Genomic DNA, 23,446 nt, shown 5'->3' with positions numbered 1-23,446 from the left:
ATGTCCAAATTGAAAATAAAAACTGTATTAACTAAATCGAAATTGATCAAATATAAAGAAAAAAAAAATGAAATATAGAAAAATAACTAAAACTTAAATATAAACGACATTAAAACAACAAAATATAAATACCTAAAACATATACGTATAAAATATGGTTGAAATTAATAACTAAAATTTTTCAAAACAAATAATGCAAGAAAATAACGAAAATAAGTAGATTTTATTTTCCCACAACATAGCGCACGTCGAATTCATGGAGAAGGCCTTCTACAGTTTATTCGATTGGTGAGTAGATATATATGTATGTAATCTCTTTACTTTCTTATTTTTTTCCTTATTTATCTTGCATCTTTCGTAACAAACCAAACAAATGAAAACAATTTAGTAAGGAATGATCAAACCTGTTGTGACCTAAATACTATTTCCAGTATTTAGAGAGATCAAACTCGTTGTAAAATATTAACTCTCTATTTTTATTTCGAACATGTCGTGACCTACTTTTGGTTACAACCTACGTAACATTTACACACGAACATGTATATTCATGATCAGCTGTTCATGTCTGAGTTCAATGAACTTTACTAAATTTCTTTGCATTTGTTTTATGGTTTTTTTCTTTTTAAATTTGCACTATGGGCCAAATTACTATTTATATTTTTAAAACAATTTTGGCTTTTGGTGATAGGGAAAATTAGTTTTGGGTATTTAAAAAAAATAATGTTTATAGTTAATTGCAAATAATATTGTTGAATTTTGTAAACTTCCAACTTGATTTTTTTTGCATTGTTAAGATCTTTGTTAAAAGTTTGTTATTCAATTTTACCTATTTTTTCTATTAACTATTAATAATGTTAAATTTAAGCCATCGAATTTTTAAATTTTAAAATATTTATAAATTCTAAACTAAATATGAACATTTTGAATTTAATTATAATAAATATGTCAAATATGATTGAGTAAATACTTTGTTTCGTCTTCTTATTGGTTAAGTGTAAGAATGAAGAGATAATACACAATTAGGGGTTTTACAAAATTTACTATGCCAGTAGAACTATGGCTGGTGAGGGTTTTGAGGCACACGTATCCAAAACATCAGGATGGCGTATAAATAGGCAGAAATGATCAACTATAAAATTTGTTTTAGTTTTAAATTCCTTTCATTTATAACTAAATTTGGGGTCTTGTTTATTTTTTTTAGTTATACAAATCCAGTTAATTTATCCATTTAGTTTTTTTTCCGGGAGTCTATAACAAGAGCATGTAAAAGTTCGCAAGGTTAGGAATTAGGACACGAACCCCCCAGCCGACTGCTTGCTAGTGTATCAAAGGCTCCCATCGTCCTTATTTCCCTAGCTTTTGTTAAAACTATGGCTCGTAGCTGTGAAGAAGTGCAACATAGAAAGGAGGTTTGTTTTCGACTTAACTCTTAAACCTAGTATGGGAATTTCCCTTCAAATACAAATTATTTCACGCATGATCCTTGTTTTTTTATTTATTGGAATTTCGTTTAATTGTCTATACTAGATACTTAGATATTGTTTCGAGTAAACAATATTTTTTTTCGAAGTTCTTTTCGTTGTTTTACATTACACTTAATATAAAATGTCTGATTCTATGCTATAATACTATTGTCTCAACTTAAAGCACAACCCTCATAGTGTCATCTCAGTGGGAAATTACAAAAAATATAACGACAGGATTCTTTTCCTGCTTTATATTTTTTAAAACGAACCACAACAATGGCTTTTTAAGTTGGCAAATAAAATTGAGCCATTAAAGTTAAACTGTTACTGTCTGCTTTTATTTCCCTTCTTTTTTTTGTGGATAATAGTCAAGAAAGCGAAAACGGAAATAAAATCATTTCTTATCTAAACAAAAACGCAGCAGAAAAAAACAAGATATAAAAATTAAAACCAGCAGTTGTCATGGCAAGACAAATGTACAGGAAAGAAGTTAAAAACAACAAATGTCATGAATTAAAGTTTTCTTTATGTTGTCTCTTAACAAATAAAACTTTATACTTCCCAGGCCACACGCACACAAAAAGCAGCTAATCTTTAGATATGAAATCATTAAGCCACATAAAAATGCTAATAAACGTAATACAAACGGAAAATATAGCTTTTCCCGTATTTTAATGGAAAATGAATTGAAAGTGTGGTAAGTTTTTGTTCGCTTAACACATGTTAAAATGTATTTAAAAGTTGTTTTTTTTCTTAAATAGATGAAAAGGAAAATATTAGCGTCAAAATTTGGTAATTAAAAGATTTTAATCGTAATGGCGAATAAGTTAGAGTTTTCCTTAAATCTGTAATGTAACAGTTAAATCAAATAGAAATTAATGAACATTTTGGTATAATTTATGTTGTTTAATTTAAAACCTGAGATCATTGTTTAATTTGAAATAAAAACGAAAATTTTACAATACAATGGGAAACTATAAATCACTCTTAATACTCCACTCTTCACTAAATTTACATAAAGTGTGAAATAAAATAATTTCTACGAAAAATTTCTATAGTTCTGGACAGAGATTTATACCTACACAGAGAAAACAGATTCGTGATAGCAACCGAATTTGTTGCCAATCGAATGATTATACCTTAGTGATCGAATTTTACAGTTGTGTCTACAGAATTTTGGAAATGGTAACAAAAGATTGGTTGCTTCAACCGATATTCTGCTTTATCAACTGACTTTCTGTTGAGAGAACTGAAAAATTCGATGTGTGCAACCGAATCATTCAATTGGCAACAAATTCGGTTGCTATCACGAATCTGTTTTCTCTTTGTAGAGATTTGTCAAACAAAAATACAACAAATCATATGTCAGATAGAATAACAAAATATACACTGGTTCATATTCCTATAAACGCACTTAATTTTTTTCTGTATTTTTGTTATATCTTTGTTGTTCTCATCCAAAAGCAAAATTTAACTTTTTTAATGAGAGACAATTTAACGGTACTTTATGAAAGTAATCAAGTTTTTTTTTCGTATTCTTGTTGTTTGCCTTAATTATGCGATCAAATGTTTTTGGTGCTATTTTAAGTGGAAGATTCGTATAAACGCAGACGAGAAATTTATTTTTAAAAAAGTTACCAAAAATAAAATATTATCAATTTAAGTTTTTTTTTAAGCAAATGTACGTTTCTAATAGTAACATCTCAATTTACTGCAACTTTTTCTATTTGAATCAATAAATTTCATCACTTTTAAAGATGCCCAAGGGAACTCTTTTGTCCGATCAAGAAAAGATTCCAATTAAATTTGTTCACGACCAAGGATCTTCCAATATAGTAATTGGACGTAAAATCGATTGTTCGGAAAGTGTGGTGCGAAATTTCTTCAAGAAAGGTCAAGATTATGGAGTTCGCAGACCTACAAAGGGAAATACAAAACTAACAAGAACACAACTTTATCTAATAAAACAAGAAGCAACACGCAACAAATTGAATTCCACACAAATAAAGAATAAATTGAATCTTCCAGTGACTTCCAAACACGTTGCACACATTTTACGAAACGATGAAAACATAAAATGGAAAAAACCGAAATGTGAACCAAAAACACCATAAAGAAAATCGTCTAAAATTCGCAAGAAAATATATGAAATGGACAGATGAGAGCAAAAAAAGTAATTTTCTCTGACGAAAAAAAATTGAATTTAGACGGTCCTGACTCATACTCATGCTATTGGCACGATTTGAGATCAAACGATGTTCGGATGTCAAAACGTAATTTCGGTGGTGGCAGTGTTATGGTTTGGGCAGCTTTTTCTGCAGTTGGCAAGTCGAAAATATGTTTTGTTCCGACAAAAATGAATAGTTCGATTTATAACGAACTGTTGGAAGATGCTCTTCTCTCATTTGTGGATGAAAAAATGGATGAAGATTACATATTCCAACAAGATAATGCGGCAATCGAAGTTTATAAGCAATCTAAATATTAGTTTATTGCTCTGTTGGACTGGCCGGCTTGTAGTCCGGACTTAAACCCAATGGAGAACTTGCGGGGATACATGGCCCGTAAAGTTTATGCAAATAATGCCCAGAATGAAAGCATAATGACTGTAACAGAGCTGAAACTAAGAATTAAACAAGTCTGGGAGGTAATTGATTCCTGCTTAAAAAATTAGTGGAATCAATGCCAGACCGTATTTTTTAAACAATCCATAACAAAGGATCATCCACACATTATTAATAATGCTACAGGTGCCCATAAATTAAAGTGTGTTTATAGGAAAATACCCTTAAAAGTGGCTGTTAATCTCGAAAATTAAGTAAAAAAAAATAAATAAAGTACAAATGAATTTATTTTGTAAACAATATTTTAAGTGAAGTCTTAACTAATTTTATAAACAAATGTGTAGCCCCCTAAATATTTTCATGTTTAATTTTTACAATCTTTTTTAAAAAAAGTAGTGCGCGTTTATAGGAATATGCACCAGTGTATTGACTAGCATGTATTTTGTTGTTACCAGAGTTAGGTTTTTGACAACAGACTTAGATTTTTGACAATTATGTCTCGTCACTATGTTACTCTATGATTCTAGAGTTCGACTCTGACTTTCCACCTAGAGACGTCTGAATCTGTTTCCATGATTACAGTATGCAACAGCATTTTTGCAGCAGAATAGCGACCCTATAATTCTGTTTTAATTTTTAATGATAAAAATATTGTAAGTTAATGTCTGAGAGATTTCCTATTGTGGAAGATCTTAACCATCTAGCTCTTCTCTTTAGGTGTCAATTTGACCCCATTTTCGAGAAATTAAAAAAAAGTCCTTTCAAAAAGGACATTTCAGCTCATTCGAATCATAAATGGATTTTTGGCCATTTTTTTAAAAAAAATGTGAGACCCAAAGTGGCATGTAATTTTGCTAATTAAGCATAAAGAACTTTACATACAACTTTGGTATCCTTGCAAACCCTCACTAAAATTTTTCGGAAAAAATTTTCGTAGAATATTTTAAACCTCAAATGTTCTTTTTGAAAGTATTTTTTTTTTTTTGATTTTCTCGAAAAAAAAGGTTCAAATTGACCCCTAATGAGAGGAGCTAGATGGCTAAGATCTTCCACAAAGATGATCCCCATAGAATTCCACAATATAATTCTGACAATAGGAATTCTATCAGACATTAACTTACAACATGTTTTTCCCCTTAGTTCAATGCTCCATTCGATGAATAAAAAAACTCAGACCAGCTAGGCTATAAGTTTATTCCACAAAAATGATCTACCATGCCCTTTCAAAATTATAGGGTTATGCTGTTGGACAGTGTCATTGTCTTGTTTAATAGCTTCATTAATCTGGGTATTCTATTTAAATATATCACTTAAATATCAGGCAAAAATCCGGTATTCCTACTCGGTATCTCTTGCCCAAATACCAGCAGATTATATCAATTGGATTTGTTTCTCTGATGGTTACTCTATTGCTTTCCAAAGCTAGAATTTTTAATGATTATAATTAGCCAAGCTTTTAATATATCTTATATTTCTGTGATAAACTTCCAAACGATGGGCTTTCTTCGGTTTTCTTCTAGCGATGCATCGCAATGGAGAGAATCTGCTTTGAAACAAGTAATATGTTTTGCTTCCACTCAATCGTAAGTTGTCTTTTTTCGAAAAGATGTCCTTCAATATCTGATATTAAAATATGGATGTTTAGTTCCAGGGGTATTTGCAATTTAAATCATCGAAAGCCGAAACTATTAAAGTCACAGAAGCATTTTTTTAACTTTTTCTGCACAGTGTAAAATATAAAATTTAAAGCAGATTTGGTTATCGATAAGTCACACTTTCATGTATTTTTACAAAAGTGTACCAAATATTATAGTCACTCTATTTATAACAAACCATTTAATATTTATTACTGTTTTATGATTAAAATACCAAAATAAAATGAGAACTGAATGTAAATATGAAAATTTTTTATGTTATATAATAAGGGACATGAACAAATATGTAGAAAGGAAGGTTAGAGAAATTTAAATGATAATAATTTAAAAAAAAATATTACTCTCTTTTCAATAACAAAATACATGGCATGGGAACATGGAGCGGAAACTTGTAAAAAACTCAAACAAAAAAATTACAAAAAAGTTACACATAGTGTTTTCACCACTTAGGTTTTTGACAACTGAGTTAGGTCTTTGACAGGAGAGTTTCCGCTCTATGTGTTTTCTCTATGGGCAATACATTTTCATGAATAAGGTTTTTGACAAAAGACGTAGGTTTTTGGCTCTCAGTTAGTTACCTATCTAGTTGTCATCTATTATAATGGGCCTTCATAAATATTCAAACTGAGTTTTGTTTAAAAAGGTTAATGTGCTGTTTTTCAATAACGAACGAGTGCTTTGAGTGGACGTTTTACATGTATTTTGTTTTTGTTACAATAACAAAACACATGTTAGATTTCCACTCAAACCACTCGTTTGCTATAGAAAAACATTACATAAATATTGTAATAAATAATATTGTTTTCTGACATCTGGCGATTATACGCCGTTCGTTTTGGACGTTTGAGACGCAAAGTACCAAAACGGACCAAGTTCAAATATCAGTTTATTTTCTATTCTTACATGATTATTGTTTCATCTCACTCTTGATGTTACACTACAGTGGAACATTATAACATAGTTATTACATCTGCAAATATTTGGGATTATTTCATTTCAGATATCAGGAGGACGACGGGATAGAGAAGTGCGAACGAGCCATACAGTCAGGGACAGGTGGTGGTGGGATGTGAGCAGAGAGATGTCAACATAAACAGTGTCAGCAGTGGTGTTAAGAGCAGAGATCAGCAGAGGGGAGTCAACAGAGTGTATCAGCTGAGTGTAGTCAACAGAGAGAGAGTCAAAGAAGATATTCAGTCCCGCAGTGAAGAGGCCACAATACAAAGATGAAAGTAGCCAAGAACACAATCCCTGCAGTTCATTACTGAGAACTAGTAGTGAATTTTCAACCCACGAATTTAACATGGCAATGTCACTATTAAGTTCAATTGTACTAATTCTACTGCATTTGAGAAAAAAGAAATAAATTTATCAGAGAGCGGTGTTAAATTCATAAACTCTCGTTTTCTAGTCAAATGCTCCGCTAAGCCACAAAGCTCTTATTTATACTGCTCTCTATTTGCTATTAAGAATTGCATGTAAAAGACTTGGATCATGAGAATTGGGACTATCAGTTCAAACATTTTGTAATGCAATTAGATATAAGCTACTGTAAGAGAGCAATCATTATATTTTGTGTTGAGCAAGTGAACGTGTAGGGCGTGTGACAAGCCGGTAAGAATATAAATATTAAACAAGTTACAGAGCAGTTCTAGGGTAGTAATTAAATTGGATTTGGTAACACCGATCCTAGTACGAAGAGAACAGGGCGATAGCTTATAAGGCGGATTACTGCCTACCTTACACAAGAGAGATTTATATCCGTTGAAGGAGGAGAATATGGCACTGGCTCAGGGAAAGAGTCAAGTCAGACAAATTACGGATAAGAGTAGATTCCACGTAGGATTTCAACCTAGAGTATTATAATAGTAGGAACTAGTGGACAGGAGTGGTAGATCACATGCAAGTGTCTACCGATAGTTCATGGATCAGAAGCAGTCAATGTGCGATCTGAAGCAATAAATTAGAGTTAAGAAATTAATAAAAAAATAAAAACTGTGAAGAGAATAAAGAAAAGAGTATTTTAATTTATTCAAACCCGGAGTAACAGGAGGTTAGTTACAACCCTTTCGCTATATCGTGTCCATATTCAAGACACTTTTTGGACATTTGATATCTAAGTTTCCAACAATTTTCTTTAATTTTTTTTTTTGTTTAACTAAAAAATTTTATCATTATATTACTGGTAGCAATATCTCAAAATCGACTTTTTGCGAAAAAGAACTTTTTTATTATAGAAAATTAATCTCTGGCGTATCAGAAAAAATGTTTGTTCTACGACTTTTTTATTTCTGAATTTTTTGAAAAGATACCGCTATTTGTATGTTAATCCAGAAATTCGCCTTTTTGAGCTTTAAATCAAAAAAACTTTGCTTAATATTGTTCCGCAAGTTTATATAGGAGTGTGAGGTCTACATTTTTTCTGAAGTTATTTTCTTAAATTTATAAGAAAAATGTCATTAACACTACATTGCGGCCATTTTTTCAACAAATTTTTTGTTGTTGGGGGATAAGCTAGTTCCTATGCGCATTTCACTGGTTGCTTAGCCCAGATTATCAGGAAACCTTCCCCAGAAGGCTCTAGAACTAAAGATATTATACAAATAAAACTATAGAGTGAATGAGAATTACAGACAATCAAGCTTTATTTGTAAAAATATCAAAGCTTAAACAAAACACCAACTATAAACAGTGATTTTATCATTTCTTACATTTTACACATTAAAAATTGAGTTACTAAGTTTTACAGTATCAGCAACAGGCATTTTAATCACACTTGTCATAAACTGTACAATATGACAAACTTTACTATTAAATAACAACATTTTCCCTGATATGTAAAGTAAAGTAAAATAAAATAACTTTAAAACTTCTTCCCAGCAACTTTCTGAAAAATTAAAACCATATACTTGAAATGCCAACATTACTTAAATATTCTTTGTCTAAAAGCTGCAACTCTTTGAAAGTTTAAAAGCTACAAAAAGCATAAGAAATAAATTCCAACAGAAGTCAAATTTGCCCTATAATAGAACATTCCTCCCCCATTAACAATTTTTACTTTTTAAAAGTATTAATTTCACAAAAGTTCTTAAGAAATTTAATGAAGACAACAAATTCTGTACAACAACCGGCAACAGTAGCAACAAACAACTACAGTGACACTTAGTAGTTGTATGTAGTGTAATTGTAATAGTGGCAAACAGCAACAACAAAACATTACAATTTTTATTTTGCAATAAAATATTTAGCAACAACAACAACAACTCCAACATGAACACGAACAAGAGCTACACGAAAATGCTCAAACTCATTATGTTGTCGACATTTTCATTATTATTCATTGTTCCTAAAGAGCGACAAGTAAAAGCGGACACTCGTTTATTCGGTTGGCTGTGCCTTCTACTTGTCTTGTCTTGTCTTTCCTTTTTTTTTTTTTTTTTTGTTTTTCTTGTTCCAGTATTAAATGCCTTGTTTTGCAACAGCAAGTCGTAGCTTGGATTGGGTCATTCGTTTTGGTGTCCTGTCAACTTGTTCTTGATGTTAAGGGAGGACAGACTGGTTTTGTTTTCTTTTTTACATATTCTGTTGCCTTTCTTTTTATAGCAAAAGTTTTTTGTTGTTGTTTTATTTGTGTTATTGTACAGCTGTTATTCATTTTGTTTTCGTTGTTCGTCATTTCGTCTTCTGTTGACATCATCATAAAAGTTTCTATTGTTTTCTGTAGCATTTTTTAAAGGCTTTTTCTAGTTTTTTTTTTTTGTTTTCGAATAATGGTTGTTTAAGTTTTTATAGTTCCCAAATTTTTTGCGAAAAACAAGTCACAAAAACGGTTTCAAAGTAAGGAATAGCTATGCATAGTAGAAAAAAATAAAATAAATTCTTAGCTAAATGATAGAAAATCTTTAATGGCTACTGCTTTATTATTGATACATATTGTTTTGAAAACAATGATATGGATGAACCCATTTGTGTATGCACTAATCAAAGTATTATTACACACCAAAGTTTATAGAAAATTAAAGTTATGGCAAATTTTCTTTAGATTGTCTACACATTTTATAGTAAAATTAGGCAACAAAAATTATCCATAACTTTTCTATAAAAAACTAAGACAATCGATAACTTTTCTATAAAAAGTTTAAAGTTATCGATAAATTCTATATAGAAAATTAAAGGTATCGATAACTTTTCTAGAAAAATTTAAGTTATCGACAAATTTTTCTATAGAAAATAAATGTTATCCATAACTTTTCATTAGAAAATGTATGTTAAGTTTTCTATCGAAAATTAAAGTTTCAAATATTTTTTAATTATAAAGATTAATTTTCCATAGAAAATTAAAGTTATCTAAAAATTCTCAATAAAAACTTTAAGATATCGATAAAGTTAGAGACAAATCTTTATAAAATATGTACATGATATCAATATCAATAAGAGAGCTATATTCGGCTGTGCCAAAGTATACTTCAAAATATAAATTTTAAATATTTTTAGATAAACAAAAATTTGTTTTTCATTTTTTTGAAAAAAAAAATTTCGAATTGTTTTTTAAACAAATTCGAAATTTTTTTTTAGATTTCAAAAAATTAAATTTAAATTAAATTTTTAAATTTTCTATAAAAAATGTTGGTTATTGTTAAAATTGTTATACCAGTACAAGTAATGGGTGAGTATTAGGGTGATCGGCCCGGTTTTTAATAACCGGTTTTTTTGGATAAGTCGGTTTCGGTTTTTTTTTTGAAAAGCTCACATTTCGAATATCGAAGAAACCGGGTTTTTCTCCTCGAATAACCGGTTTTTTCTAAAAGTGTGTTTTATTGTATGTGTTTTAGCGTATTAAAAACTTTAAAAATTATTAGAAATCAAAAAGACTTTACAAAAACAAATTTTTCAACTATTTTAGTGATCTGGAAAGCTTGAAAACTTGAAAACTTACTCAATGCTTTGTTAGCTATATATCCTACAAGTACACTGAGTGAAAGATCATTTTCAAAGTCTAGCTTTTTAAAAACAAAGAAAAAATCGTTATACTCCAAAGCATTTGAACTGTGTTTTATTCCTAAGAGATTATTTTTACCTCCATAAGGTCTTAAAATTTACTGACGTTAACGATCTTCGGGTCAAATTTAACCCAAATAGAAAATATATATTTTTTCCAATTTTTTTTTTAAATCCTAATGTAGATGTCACATTTGAAATTAAATAAAAGTCATATAATATTAATCACTCATTGCAGAAAAAATTAAATTTTTATTTCAAAAGCTGTGATAGCTTTGATATTTACCCGGGGAATCCCAGTTTTCATACAACTATAATATTCAGCAATATTTTTGCCAATTTGTGTTTCTAAAAACCTAACGTAGTTGTTGACATTTGAAATTAAATAAAATTCATAAAATATCAAAAATATCAACCAATCGTTTTAGAAAAAAAAATCAATTTTAATTTCAAAATGTGTCAAATTTGACCCAAAGACATTGTGTACATTAAAAGAAGTAATCAAAACTGGAATTAATAAGTATTTAATTAAAAAAGGCTTATTTTTTGTTTTTAGAATACATGTACAGTGGTCAACAAAAGTCTACGTACTACCACAGTTTTTGCCACTTTATGAGAAAAAACCGGGTAAATAAAAAAATAATAATACAGTTTTGTTTGAAATCTATTTTTATTGATATGAACCAAAAAAAAAAGTTGTTGCAATGTAAACTTGAAAAATTATTCATAAAAAACAATTAAAAAAAATAATATTGAGAAAAGTCTACATACAACCACAGCATGCCCTGGTTTTTTTTATTACTAAGGTGGCATTTACACTTTGATTTAAAATCATGTCGTTTTTTTTGTTTTTCTTTTAAAACCCCTACGAAAATCCCCTTGCATTTATACGATGCCTTTTTTGTCAACCACGTTTGCCTTTTTTGGCATATATCGTATCAACAACCAATCAGGAAAGACCTCAAGCAGAATATCAAAAAAAGTCTTGAAAAACAGAAAACTTGCCTTTTGTTTAGACGTCACAATTTGTTAGTACAAAAAATAAAACATGATTTTTAGTCATGACTTAAAGTCATAATGTAAATGCCCCCTAACAGATAAGCAACGCAATTTTTTCTTTACTTTTCTTGTTGCGTTAAATTGTATTCATTTGAAGTTTAGACAGTTTCAATAAATATTTAATTGTAATAATGTCTTCTCGTAAGGAAATTTCAATTGTTGTCCGAAATTTAGTAGTAAAGCACAGAAATGAAGTAAAATCCTTTGGTGAAATATCAAAGTTTTTGAATTTAAGTAAGTCTACAGTTCAAACAATATACAGTAACTTTTAAAACACTGGTACAGTTGAAAACAAGCTGCGTAGTGGTCGCCCAAAGCAACTACATCGTAGAACTCGCAACAAGATCAGAAGTTATTGTTCTTCCACGAAAAATTCAAAGAATCTTAAATAATAATGTTTATTTTAGCAGAACTTCTCGTAAAAAGCCCCTAATTAGTGAAAAGAATCGTAAGCTTCGTTTGGAATTCGCCCAAAAGCTCATTGAAAAGGACATGGAATTCAGGAAGCGAGTTTTGTTTACTGATGAGTCGAAGTATAACATATTTGCAAGTGATGGCAGAGATAAAGTATGGCGCAAAACAAATACAGCAATGGATCCGAAAAACTTACTCGCTACAGTTAAGCATGGTGGTGGCAGTGTGATGGTTTTGGGTGCTGTCACTGATTCTGGAGTGGGAAAAGTGGCAATATGGATCGTTATCAGTACAAATCTATTTTGGAACTAAATTTGAGAGCGTCGGTTGTTGAGCACGTGTGGGAGATTCTACAACGGAAGATCAGAAAACATCATATAACTACTGCACCAATGCTAAAGGAGAAGCTTCAAGAAGAATGGCAAAATATAACGTCCACAGAACTGGAAAATTTAGTTGCTTCGATGCCCAGATGCTTACAGGCGGTTATAGATGCCCGTGGTGGTCCAACGAAATATTGAATTTAATGAAAATTTGTATTTCTTGATAAATTTTTATTTAGTGTACAGATCGTATGTAGACTTTTGTCAATATATTTTTTTAATTTTTTGTGAATAATAGTTTAAATTAATTATAAATTTAGCGATATTTTTTTTTGTTATATTACTAAAAATGCATTTGAAATAAAACTGCATCATTACTTTTACTTATTATGGTTTAGAAGTCCGTGAGTTACGAAAATAATGGTCGTACGTAGACTTTTGTCGGTCACTGTATATTCTTCATCACAATTATATGATCTCTTTTTTGTTTCGTTATGTTATTTCATGAACTGTTTTTGTTTTACTAACTATTATTTTAATAAATAAAACTTTTATTCTTCTTATTTCTAGGCGTTTCAATATTTTGACAACCGGTTAACCGGTTATTATTAAAAAACCGAAACTGAAACTGAAACCGGTTTATATTAAATTGCAATTTTTCGAAAACCGGTTTCTAAAAAATGTAGAAGAATCGATCACCCTAATGAGTATTCTTCGAATAATTACTGCTATTTATATAATTTCCGTATAAACTAATGTTTATGAGACTATACCGTCATTGTACACTAAGGTGGCCCTTATTTTGTGTAAGTTGTATTTCTGATACTCCCAAGGCCTAAAATGTATGAACTACTTAAAAAAGGCCAGTTCGAACTGCAAACGTGACAATTCGACGAGATTGATATTTTGGAAATATATTTGAATATGCTCAGCTCAGATTTTCTAGTTTGACGAATTGCTCGATATCGAGGCACACATGGCCTGTTTTTGACCACCATAGATAGATCAATATCCCTTAAGGGCTGGAATACGAATTTTGATATCCATGCTTGGTGCACATTGAAGGAGACTGAACACTCCATATAATGACTTCTGTAGTAGTTGTCATGATAAGGACGAGGAGGAAACAGTTGAACATCTCCTAGCGGATCTATCGATTGTGGATGTTAGGAAGATGTATTAGTTTATTCGTGCGTCAGATTGGTTCGGCACCGAAGCCTAATCTAAGGTCTAAAATTGTTCTCCATCATCTAAAGATCAAATGCTACACATTTTACCAAAAACGTAGAATGTTTAGAGGTTGCACATTATATTTCAAGTTTCTAAGACGATCTAACTAAGTCGGGATACGTTTGCCCATCTGTTGGTAGAACAGGATTTAGTAAGGATTTATGAAAAATGTTGCAACTTATTAAAAATATTGATAACACGCTGTTATTAAAGTTGGTAAAGCTGATAACATTTACATTAAAGCTGCTAACCCCAATTAGAAAGAATTCTGGTCATGTGTTAACTAATATTTATACTGTAGTTTAAAATTATTTTTGTATGAAAACTGTCAGTATAACTATTAGTTAACACATAACCAGACCGTTAGATAATTCTTGAAACTGCTAGAAGATGACACTGTGTATATAAATATTAACAGTGAGTTGCTGAAAAGATAGTATATCGTAGGCGCAGTTAGAGTTAACATCAACCTTATTACCAGTGTATTCTTGTAAATTGTAAAGTGTGTTTTTAAAGTGTGTATATTAAAAGAGAATAACTATTTCAATTGTTGTGTAAATTTAAAAAATAAAGAGTTGTACAATTTTTAAAATACTTATAGCTGTTTTTTTTTTTTTTTTTTAAACGTTTATTTGACAAAAAAATTTTTATAATGTAGCACCATAAATAAACAAATAGTAGTTAATATAACATAGTATACCCTGTCCCGTGTTCGAGCACTCTAGTATATTTACAATCAAAAAAAAATTTAAGTTCTTTTTAGGAATATTGATAAGTTAACTTACAAGTATTAATAATACATATCGCACTTGATCAACAAGAGGGTATTAACTCAAAATTTTGAAAATTTCACTTCTTTCAAGAAATCAACTAACAACATCAAAATCTATCTACTGTAAAAATTTCAACGTATTCCGATTACTCTTTCATCTCGAAAACAACATTTGAGACCATTTTCGTGATAATGTAGTGACTACATTTATACAACAAAAAGGTATTATTTTAAGTTAATACAAAAGTTGAAATAGAAACGCATCGTATATTTTCATAAAAAAGGTATTATTTTGAGTTGAGTCTTTATTCAAGTTAAAAATAATCAAATTGGTTTTATTTAAATTTGGTTTTATTTTGAGTTGATACTGTTTTGTTGATAAAATTTGTTTTACTTTGTGGTTTTAATTCGAAATGTGACTCTTTTTATAATAAAATTGATCATATTTTTTCAGAAAAATGGTATTAACTCCAAAAATAGATTTTTTTTGCAGTAATTGGAAAAATGTAAAGGAAAAACAATGTAATTATATTTTTAAATGGAATTTAAATACTATGATGTGTTCAGATTTTCAAATTCTCTTAAAATGTAACCGCAAACAGTTTTTATCCTCTACTGAAAATTTTAAAATTTTGAGTTAATACCCTCTTGTTGATCAAGTGCGATATGTACATCGAATTTGCAAGATTTATTGTAGGAATACTTATAGCTGTTATTAGCAATGAAAAAATGGTTTATTTAGGGGAAATAAACCACCGATTTTAAAAGGCACAAACGTAACAACATATATAAATCACTGTGCAAAATTGTATGAAGATCTGCCCATAATTGGGCATAGCTCCTATACAAAACCCACTTCCGAAAAATATATTAAAGCATACATATCGATATTGATAATAAATTTACCACTTCAATATGAGTGTCATTCCGTTTGTCATTCCGTTAGTAATTTCTACATTTTTCATTTCCAACCCCACAAAGTATATATTTTGAATCGTTATAGATAGCGAACTCGATATAGCCATGTCCGTCTGTCTGTTGAAATCAACTTTTCGCAGCCCCCAAATAACTTACATACATGATTCATACACCAATATATCTGGAATTCTTCGGGCTCGGTTGCTATTTAAAATGGACAAAATCGGCTGAGATATAAGGAAAAAACAGGGATAACTTCGATTTTTGGACTATTTTTGATCTATATCTGGATTACTAAGTCATTAATACAGACAATATTGATATCCAATGATAGATATTTCAAAGTCCATTACAACGATTTATATAAAGCTATAGTAAGTTGGACCTAAAATGGGTCAAAATCGGAAAAAATATTTTTTAACCCGAATATTTTTTACCAAACAAATTTTATTGTCGTAAATTTTTTTTAATAAGAATCTTAAATTTTTTTTTAAAAAAAATTCCCAAAAATATTTAAAATCCCAAAAGTACAAAACAATGTCCACCCTATTGTATACCTTAAAATCCAACAACAATTTCTTCCATTTCTATTCATAGATTTCTAATACTGTTTGTATTTCAATTGAATTTATCACTTTGGCATCATCAACAAGATTAATTTCAAAATTCCTTTTATATTTCACCAATATTAAACGCACTCTCATCTAAATACACTATAAATAACATTACGCTGGAGAATTCATTGCGAATGTTTATAGTCTCAATTGATCCATTTCAATACACAGACAACATAATTCAACAAGTGCTGCTTTATATTTAACATTACACTTGACTGTTTAACGGGAAACGGAAATGCCTCATTTACATTTCTAATTTAAACAACATGTTTAAATTAAAGATAAAGAAAACTTTGATGTTTATTTTAATTCAAAATAACAGAGAGAGAAACAGAGAAAGAAGAGTAGAAAACAAAAGAAGCATCTTTAGAAAATATTTAAATTTTTATTTACATTAAATAAAGCGAAATTAAAATAAATACTTAGACAGAAAACAAGAAATGGTGGAAATTATCACATTTGAATTTAAATTACTAGATAAAAATTCTAAACAAAAAAGCCATAAAAAACAAATGTTTCTATTGGGACGCAGAAATTTATGGCTAAAAATAAATTCCAACTATTCTTAAAGATAAAACTAATGCGGTAATTATTCAGTTGAAAGAAAATCGATTTGTATTTTCAGTCTTGGTAACATTATTGAGTTTGCCGTTAAAGGTTTAAAGCAAGATTTTAGTGCAAAATGCCTTATTATTGCCCGTGTAACTGCAACAACTTAATTTGAACTTTTGCATGTAAATATGTTTGCAATATAGTATATAAAAGTGAAAAAATCTAACAAAAAGTATAAAATTTCACGACACAACAAAATAAAACTTTCCTTGCAGTACACAGTGGGGTGGATTGTAAAAAAATGTTGTAATAATATCTGAATCTTCTAAACTATTGGTTTGATTGCAAAATTTTGTATGAACCAATCGTAGAGTAGGACATCGGCTTTAAGAAAATCAAATTTGTGACTACCCTGTTAGAATACAAGGTGAAATAATGGGTGTCAAATTCGACCACCACAGGTTAGAAAAACTTTCTAAAGCTTATAAGTCGTATAAATATCTGCAGCCGACCCCACTGTTTAGCATTTTCGCACCCATAAACATTTTCATTAAACGACAAAGTCTTCACGTACACACTTCTTTTACATGCAAATTCATTTTAATGCTTTCTTTTAGCTGCTTAAAATTTCCCTTTTTTGTAGGAATGTTTAAAAACTACACGCATGCAAACACATTTACATGAAAATAATTTCACACAATTTAAGTGTGTTTTCGTAAGGCAAAAAAGAAAAAAGCAAACGGAAGCAAAACAAAATCAAGTACTAAAAGTGTTCAACAAAAAACACAGCAAAGTTTGAAGAAAAGAAAAAAACCATAAATAAAAATGTTTAAAACAAAATTTACTGTTAACAACAGTAAATGGGAAAGTTATTTAAAAAGGTTCCTGTTTTAAATAATCCTTTATATATTTTGTTTAAAAAACAAAGCAAAACTTTTGCTGTGGCTCTGGTTTGCTGACATAACAACGAACATACTAGTATATAAATGTAAAATATAAACAAATTAGAGTGCAAAAGTTAAATTTTATTAATATGATTTAAAAGGATTCTGTAAAAGGTGCTTAAGTATATTTAGAGTGGTGAAGGGTTCTTTGAAAAAACAAGTGTGTAAAATTCTGAATCCTTGTTGTTAAATTGCATATAAATTGAATTAAACTAGAGGCCACAAACAATTTTAGTTTATACTTAAAATGTTGTAGGTTTCCAGTAAAATTATTAAAAAATAAAATTTTCTAGGAAACACTTTTTATAAATTCCTTTACAAATCTTTGGTTTTTAAGAATATGCTAAACACCTCGTGTTTATATGAAACATGTGTAAATACCATGATTTTTATTTGCTTCATTTTATATCTTAGATTAAGTTACCAACACATGACACACACATACATCTTCTTTTCACCTTAAAACGAACTTCTGAAGAAAAATTTGTATAGGTTTACCTGCAACTAAGTACTTATGTTTACTACGAAAAATATATTACTTATACGTTGAGTATGTCTCTTCAAACATTGTAATAAATGACTTTTCACCATAAATCTTCTTTATACATGAATTCCTAATAAATAATTGCACTTAGTGAAATAATGTTATCTACACCTACATCCTGTAAATGCTTGCTTATGAAACAAAAGAAGAAAAATATTCTAGAAATTTATTATTTCGTCATTAGACATTACGACAATATATAGAAATTAACCACACTAGGGTATTCAGAAGACAGTTATAACAAACTAAATTTGTTGTACGTTAAATGTGCAAATTTTACACCCCGTAAATCGCACTGAATTCCAACTAGGTATCTTAATTTATTATATTCAGAAAGCCCAGCTCGTATACTACAATTTCTTAAATTAATATTATTCTTTATCGCTCCACTTGTGTCTAAAATATTGTATAAAAATTATTTATGATTAACCCTACTGTGCGTATGAGTAATATTTAATTCATATTTATTTATTAGTTATTTAAATCAGAGATCGAAAATAACTCGTCCATATACCAAAAAACCCAAATTGTGATTTATATTTTTGTGATAAAAATAAATCACTGAAAATAGCTGTTATAAAATGATTTTTATTTAAATGGTTTCAAAGATTTGTCACATATTGAACTGGTTTCAATTATTTCATAATTAAATCAAGTATTCATTTGCTTAAAAACTAAATTTCTTGATATTTTCTATTGAATTTTGAGTTTTGAATTTGATTATTTTGACAATTGAATATACAATTTTCGTTATTGGTTGAATTTCAAATACAAAAATTATTGAATAGATAATTTTCGTAATTGAAAACACATTTTTGTTATTTTTTGTGTTTCAATTACGAAAATTATCTATTCAATAATATTTGTATTTGAAATTCAACCAACAACGAAAATTGTATATTCAATTGTCAAAATAATCAAATTCAAAACTCAAAATTCAATAGAAAATATCAAGATATTTTGTTTTTGAGCAAATGAATACTTGATTTAATTATGAAATAATTGAAACCAGTTCAATATGCGATAAATGTTTGAATTGAAATATAATTTTTTCTGTGTAGAGACGAGACTTAATTGTCAGAAACCTATGTCTGTTGTCAAAAACCTATCTCTGGCAACAACAAAATACATACTAGTCAATTTATTTTGTTTTTGTATCAGACATATGATTTGTTGTATTTTTGTTTGACAAATCGGAGTTCCTCGTCTCTATGTATAATTCTCTATGGATCCAATTGTTTCCAAAAAATATAGTATGTTTGCAAAAATTAGTTGTAATTAACCCTACTGTGCGTATGAGTAATATATAATTCAAAATTATTTATTAATGTTTTTATATCCAACATCAAAAATAATCAAGATATATTGATTGTGTTATTCTGTATGTAACATATCGAAATATTGATCATAGACCCAAAAATAATATATATCCTGGTTTGAACAAAAATCGATTTTTGGTCAGAAATATGAGTGATCACAGATCGAGCTGCTTTTCTTAATTAAACGCTTATTGGCCAAGTTATTAGCGAATTTAGATATTTTGAGTTTTTATATAAAAAATCGAATTTTGGCCAGAAATATGAGTGATCACAGATCGAGCTCTTTTTCTTCATTAAACGCTTATTGGCCAAGTTATTAGCGAATTTAGATATTTTGAGTTTTTATAAAAAAAATCGATTTTTGGTCAGAAAGATGAGTGATCACAGATCGAGCTCCTTTTTTTGATTCAACGCTTATTGGCCAAGATATTAGCAAATTTAAATATTTTGAGTTTTTATATAAAAAATCGATTTTTGCTAAGAAATATGAGTGATCACAGATCGAGCTCCTTTTCTTGATTGAACGCTTATTGGCCAAGTTATTAGCAAATTTAGATATTTTGAGTTTTTATATAAAAAATCGATTTTTGTTAAGAAATATGAGTGATCACAGATTGAACTTCTTTTCTGGATTGAACACTTATTGGCCAAGTTATTAGCGTTTTGAGTTTTTATATAAAAAATCGATTTTTGGTCAGAAATATGAGTGATCACAGATCGAGCTCCTTTTCTTGATTAAACGCTTATTGGACAAGATATTAGTAAATTTAGATATTTTGAGTTGTTATATAAAAAATCGATTTTTGGTCAGAAATATGAGTGATCACAGATCGACCTCCTTTTCTTGATTAAAAGCTTATTGGCCAAGTTATTAGCAAATTTCGATATTTTGAGTTTTTATATAAAAAAAATCGATTTTTGCTAAGAAATATTAGTGATCACAGATTGAGCTCCTTTTCTTGATTAAAAAATCGATTTTTGGTCAGAAATATGAGTGATCACAGATCGATGTATTTTCCAAATGTATTTAATAAGTGGACGTGGACAATTTTAATTTCTGTAAAAACTTTTTCGGACTATTGCGAACATTAAAAAAAAATTAGCCAAACCGGTCGAGGAGTAATGCGATTTTGGATATATCGAAAAAAAATTTGGAGTGAACGTTGAAAAAAAATTTGCCAAATCGGGGCAGCCGTTTTCCGATTTTGGATAAATCGTAAAAAGTGGTCGTAAAAGTGGGCTTGGTCAATTTTTCATTCCGTAAGAACCGAAGTTGGACTATGACCAACATTTTAAAAAATTTGTCTAAATCGGTTCGGCCGTTCTCAACTGATTTTTATTTATATAGATAAATAGTCTCATTTTGGCCTGTCTTAAACAGCATGACCATCAGCTTTTAATTACAGTACTAATCATTCTTGAATATTTAAAAATTCCAAATTTGGTAGCACATCTTCTTGCAATATATTTTCTCTACATTATTTTGTAAGGAACATTAATACTTCTACTTTTAGATTTCATCTGAACACCCTGTTTTCGGCCATTTTGTTCTAATTCTATGAAATTAAACTGTAAAATTCGGAAAACTTTATATTGTTTTAAAATCTATGGAACATAAAAAATTAATAATGTTTCTTAATGCTGAATTCTTAATTTTGCAACATATAAATACAACAATTCAGCGAATAATATTTTACGTTTCTGTATATTAACCACTAAAAACTACTTTAAAATTCCGAAAATTTAGTATTGATTTTAAATGTATGGAACTGAAGCTTAAAGATGTTTCAAAGGTTATTTAAGGAACTGTAAATATTTAGAAGTCGTTATATTTGTAGCACCATATAAATAAAACAATTCAGCGAAATGTATAGTTACGGTTTCACCTTTTTAAAACGTTGTTTATTTCCTTTACACACACTTTATAATGTACAGCTACACACTGGTAATGCAGTTGAAGTCTTTAATTAACGATGCTTCAAATTAGACTCAATGGTTTAGTGCTCTCATGACCAATTTATATACGCTGCATTACCATCTAGAAAGCTCTATTTCTACAATGATCTTTAAACTAGAATATTCGAATTCTAGAGCTTTCTATGTTGATCATTAATTACTTATTATTGCTGTAGATCAGCTGGTATTATGGAAGGTTTAATTTTCTGAAAGCTTATGTCCTGCTTTATGATTCTCTAATTGGACTTGCAGTTTAGAAGATTTATGCTAATTAAAATGCTCTTAGCATTTATTGTACTGTGCGTATGAGTAATATTTAATTCATATTAAATACAACTCATTCGCATTCGTATGGGTATTTCAATAGATTAGAAGAATTATTTTAATTAAAATGATCTTGGAATTTATCAAACTATGCGTATGAGTAATATTTAATTCGTATTAAATATAACTCATTCGCTAAAATGATTTTAAAAGACACCTGTGGTTTATTGCTAAGATTTCTCATACTCAATTCGTATTGCCATTTTATTAACTAATTTTCATTTATTATTATGTTTAATTTATATCTATAAAATAAAGAATTAAATAATATTATAAATTTCATTTTAATATATTGTTTTATACATCTAACAATATTCATTATTTATTTGAAATGTTATTAATTAAAGCTTTATTCAGTAAATCATAATACATAAATCATAACCAAGAAAACTACATTATTGTAGTATATATAGATACAGTTTATTTTCAACATTTTATCCTAATTTCCTTCTTAACAATAAACTAACAAACATTTCAATTTAAATTTAATTTAAAGTGATTGTTTTCAAAACAATGCAAGACATGTTGCTTTTTTTTAAATTTAATTGATTTAACCTGTTATCTTCTTGTGGTATACTTTTACCAGGAAAATCCTTTCCCAACAAAGCAAAATGCTTAGTATATAGTTTGTGTGTATTACAATGTTTAAATATGGTAAATATTTAAAAGATTTGTGATAAAAAGAAGAGGTATTTTATGTGCTGAGAAAAGAGAAAAACAAGATAAAAACTTTTCACACACTAGCACATTCACTTCTTATTTACTGACAACTAGAAATACATACATATTTAGGCATTAAGGTGGCTCAGCTCTAATACAGGGTAAACTGAATCAACGGCACAAGTGGCCCTATTTAAAGGTGTATTCGTTTTCCCCCATATTTGTTTCAATTATAAGCAATTTTACTATTTCTAAGACCCATCAGGAAAAAATTTTGACCAAAATTTAAATAAACTATTGTATATTTTTTGAGAGCCCTACCTAATCCTTACATGCAAATTAATGTGTAACGTAAAAACATGTATGTGCTGTGTTTCTGTGTAAAAATAAGTTTTTCTGTATAAATACGTTAGAATATGAAAGTGTGTAAATGATATAAAATAAGGAAAAGAATTTAAAATTCTTAAAATAAAGTAAATATTTTCCACAGAAAAGAACTAAATACTAAGGCAAAGACCCAACAAATAGTTTAAATAGTTATTTATTGCGCAGGAAATATTTAAAATACATGTGTCGGTCATCTGGTTTACATTTATATTTAATAATAAATTGAAAATAAGGATTAGTTTTGTAAAGTTTTATATATATTTTTATTTATTAAACTAAAGGTTATTCAGAGACATTCTTTAAAATAACATAACGATTGAAAGACCTAACATTGAGAGTAGACTTTAACTATTGAAAACCTACGATTAATGGTAAAATTTAACTGCTAAAAGGATCTTCAAATGATGGTAAAATTAAAATTTATCTACTAAAGCACCTTCCATTGCTTGTAAAATTTAACTACCAAAGGACCTACGATTCATGGTAAAATAGAAGACGCGATTGATGCTAAAATTTTTCCACTAATTGGTGCTAAAAATTAACTACTAAAATACTTGCGATTGAGGGTAAATCCAAACTACTAAAAGACCTACGATTCATGGTAAAATTTAAGTACTAAAGCGTGCGAATGATGGTAAAACTGATCTTCTAAAAGGCCTACGATTGATGGTAAAATTTAACTACTAAAGCTACGTTTCCGCATACACCGTAATCGGCACCGCAAATGAAATTCCATACATTTGC

The sequence above is a fragment of the Calliphora vicina genome, chromosome 1, assembly GCF_958450345.1.
Source record: "Calliphora vicina chromosome 1, idCalVici1.1, whole genome shotgun sequence".
In the NCBI taxonomy this organism is placed as follows: domain Eukaryota; kingdom Metazoa; phylum Arthropoda; class Insecta; order Diptera; family Calliphoridae; genus Calliphora; species Calliphora vicina.
This window is presented reverse-complemented; position numbering follows the sequence as displayed.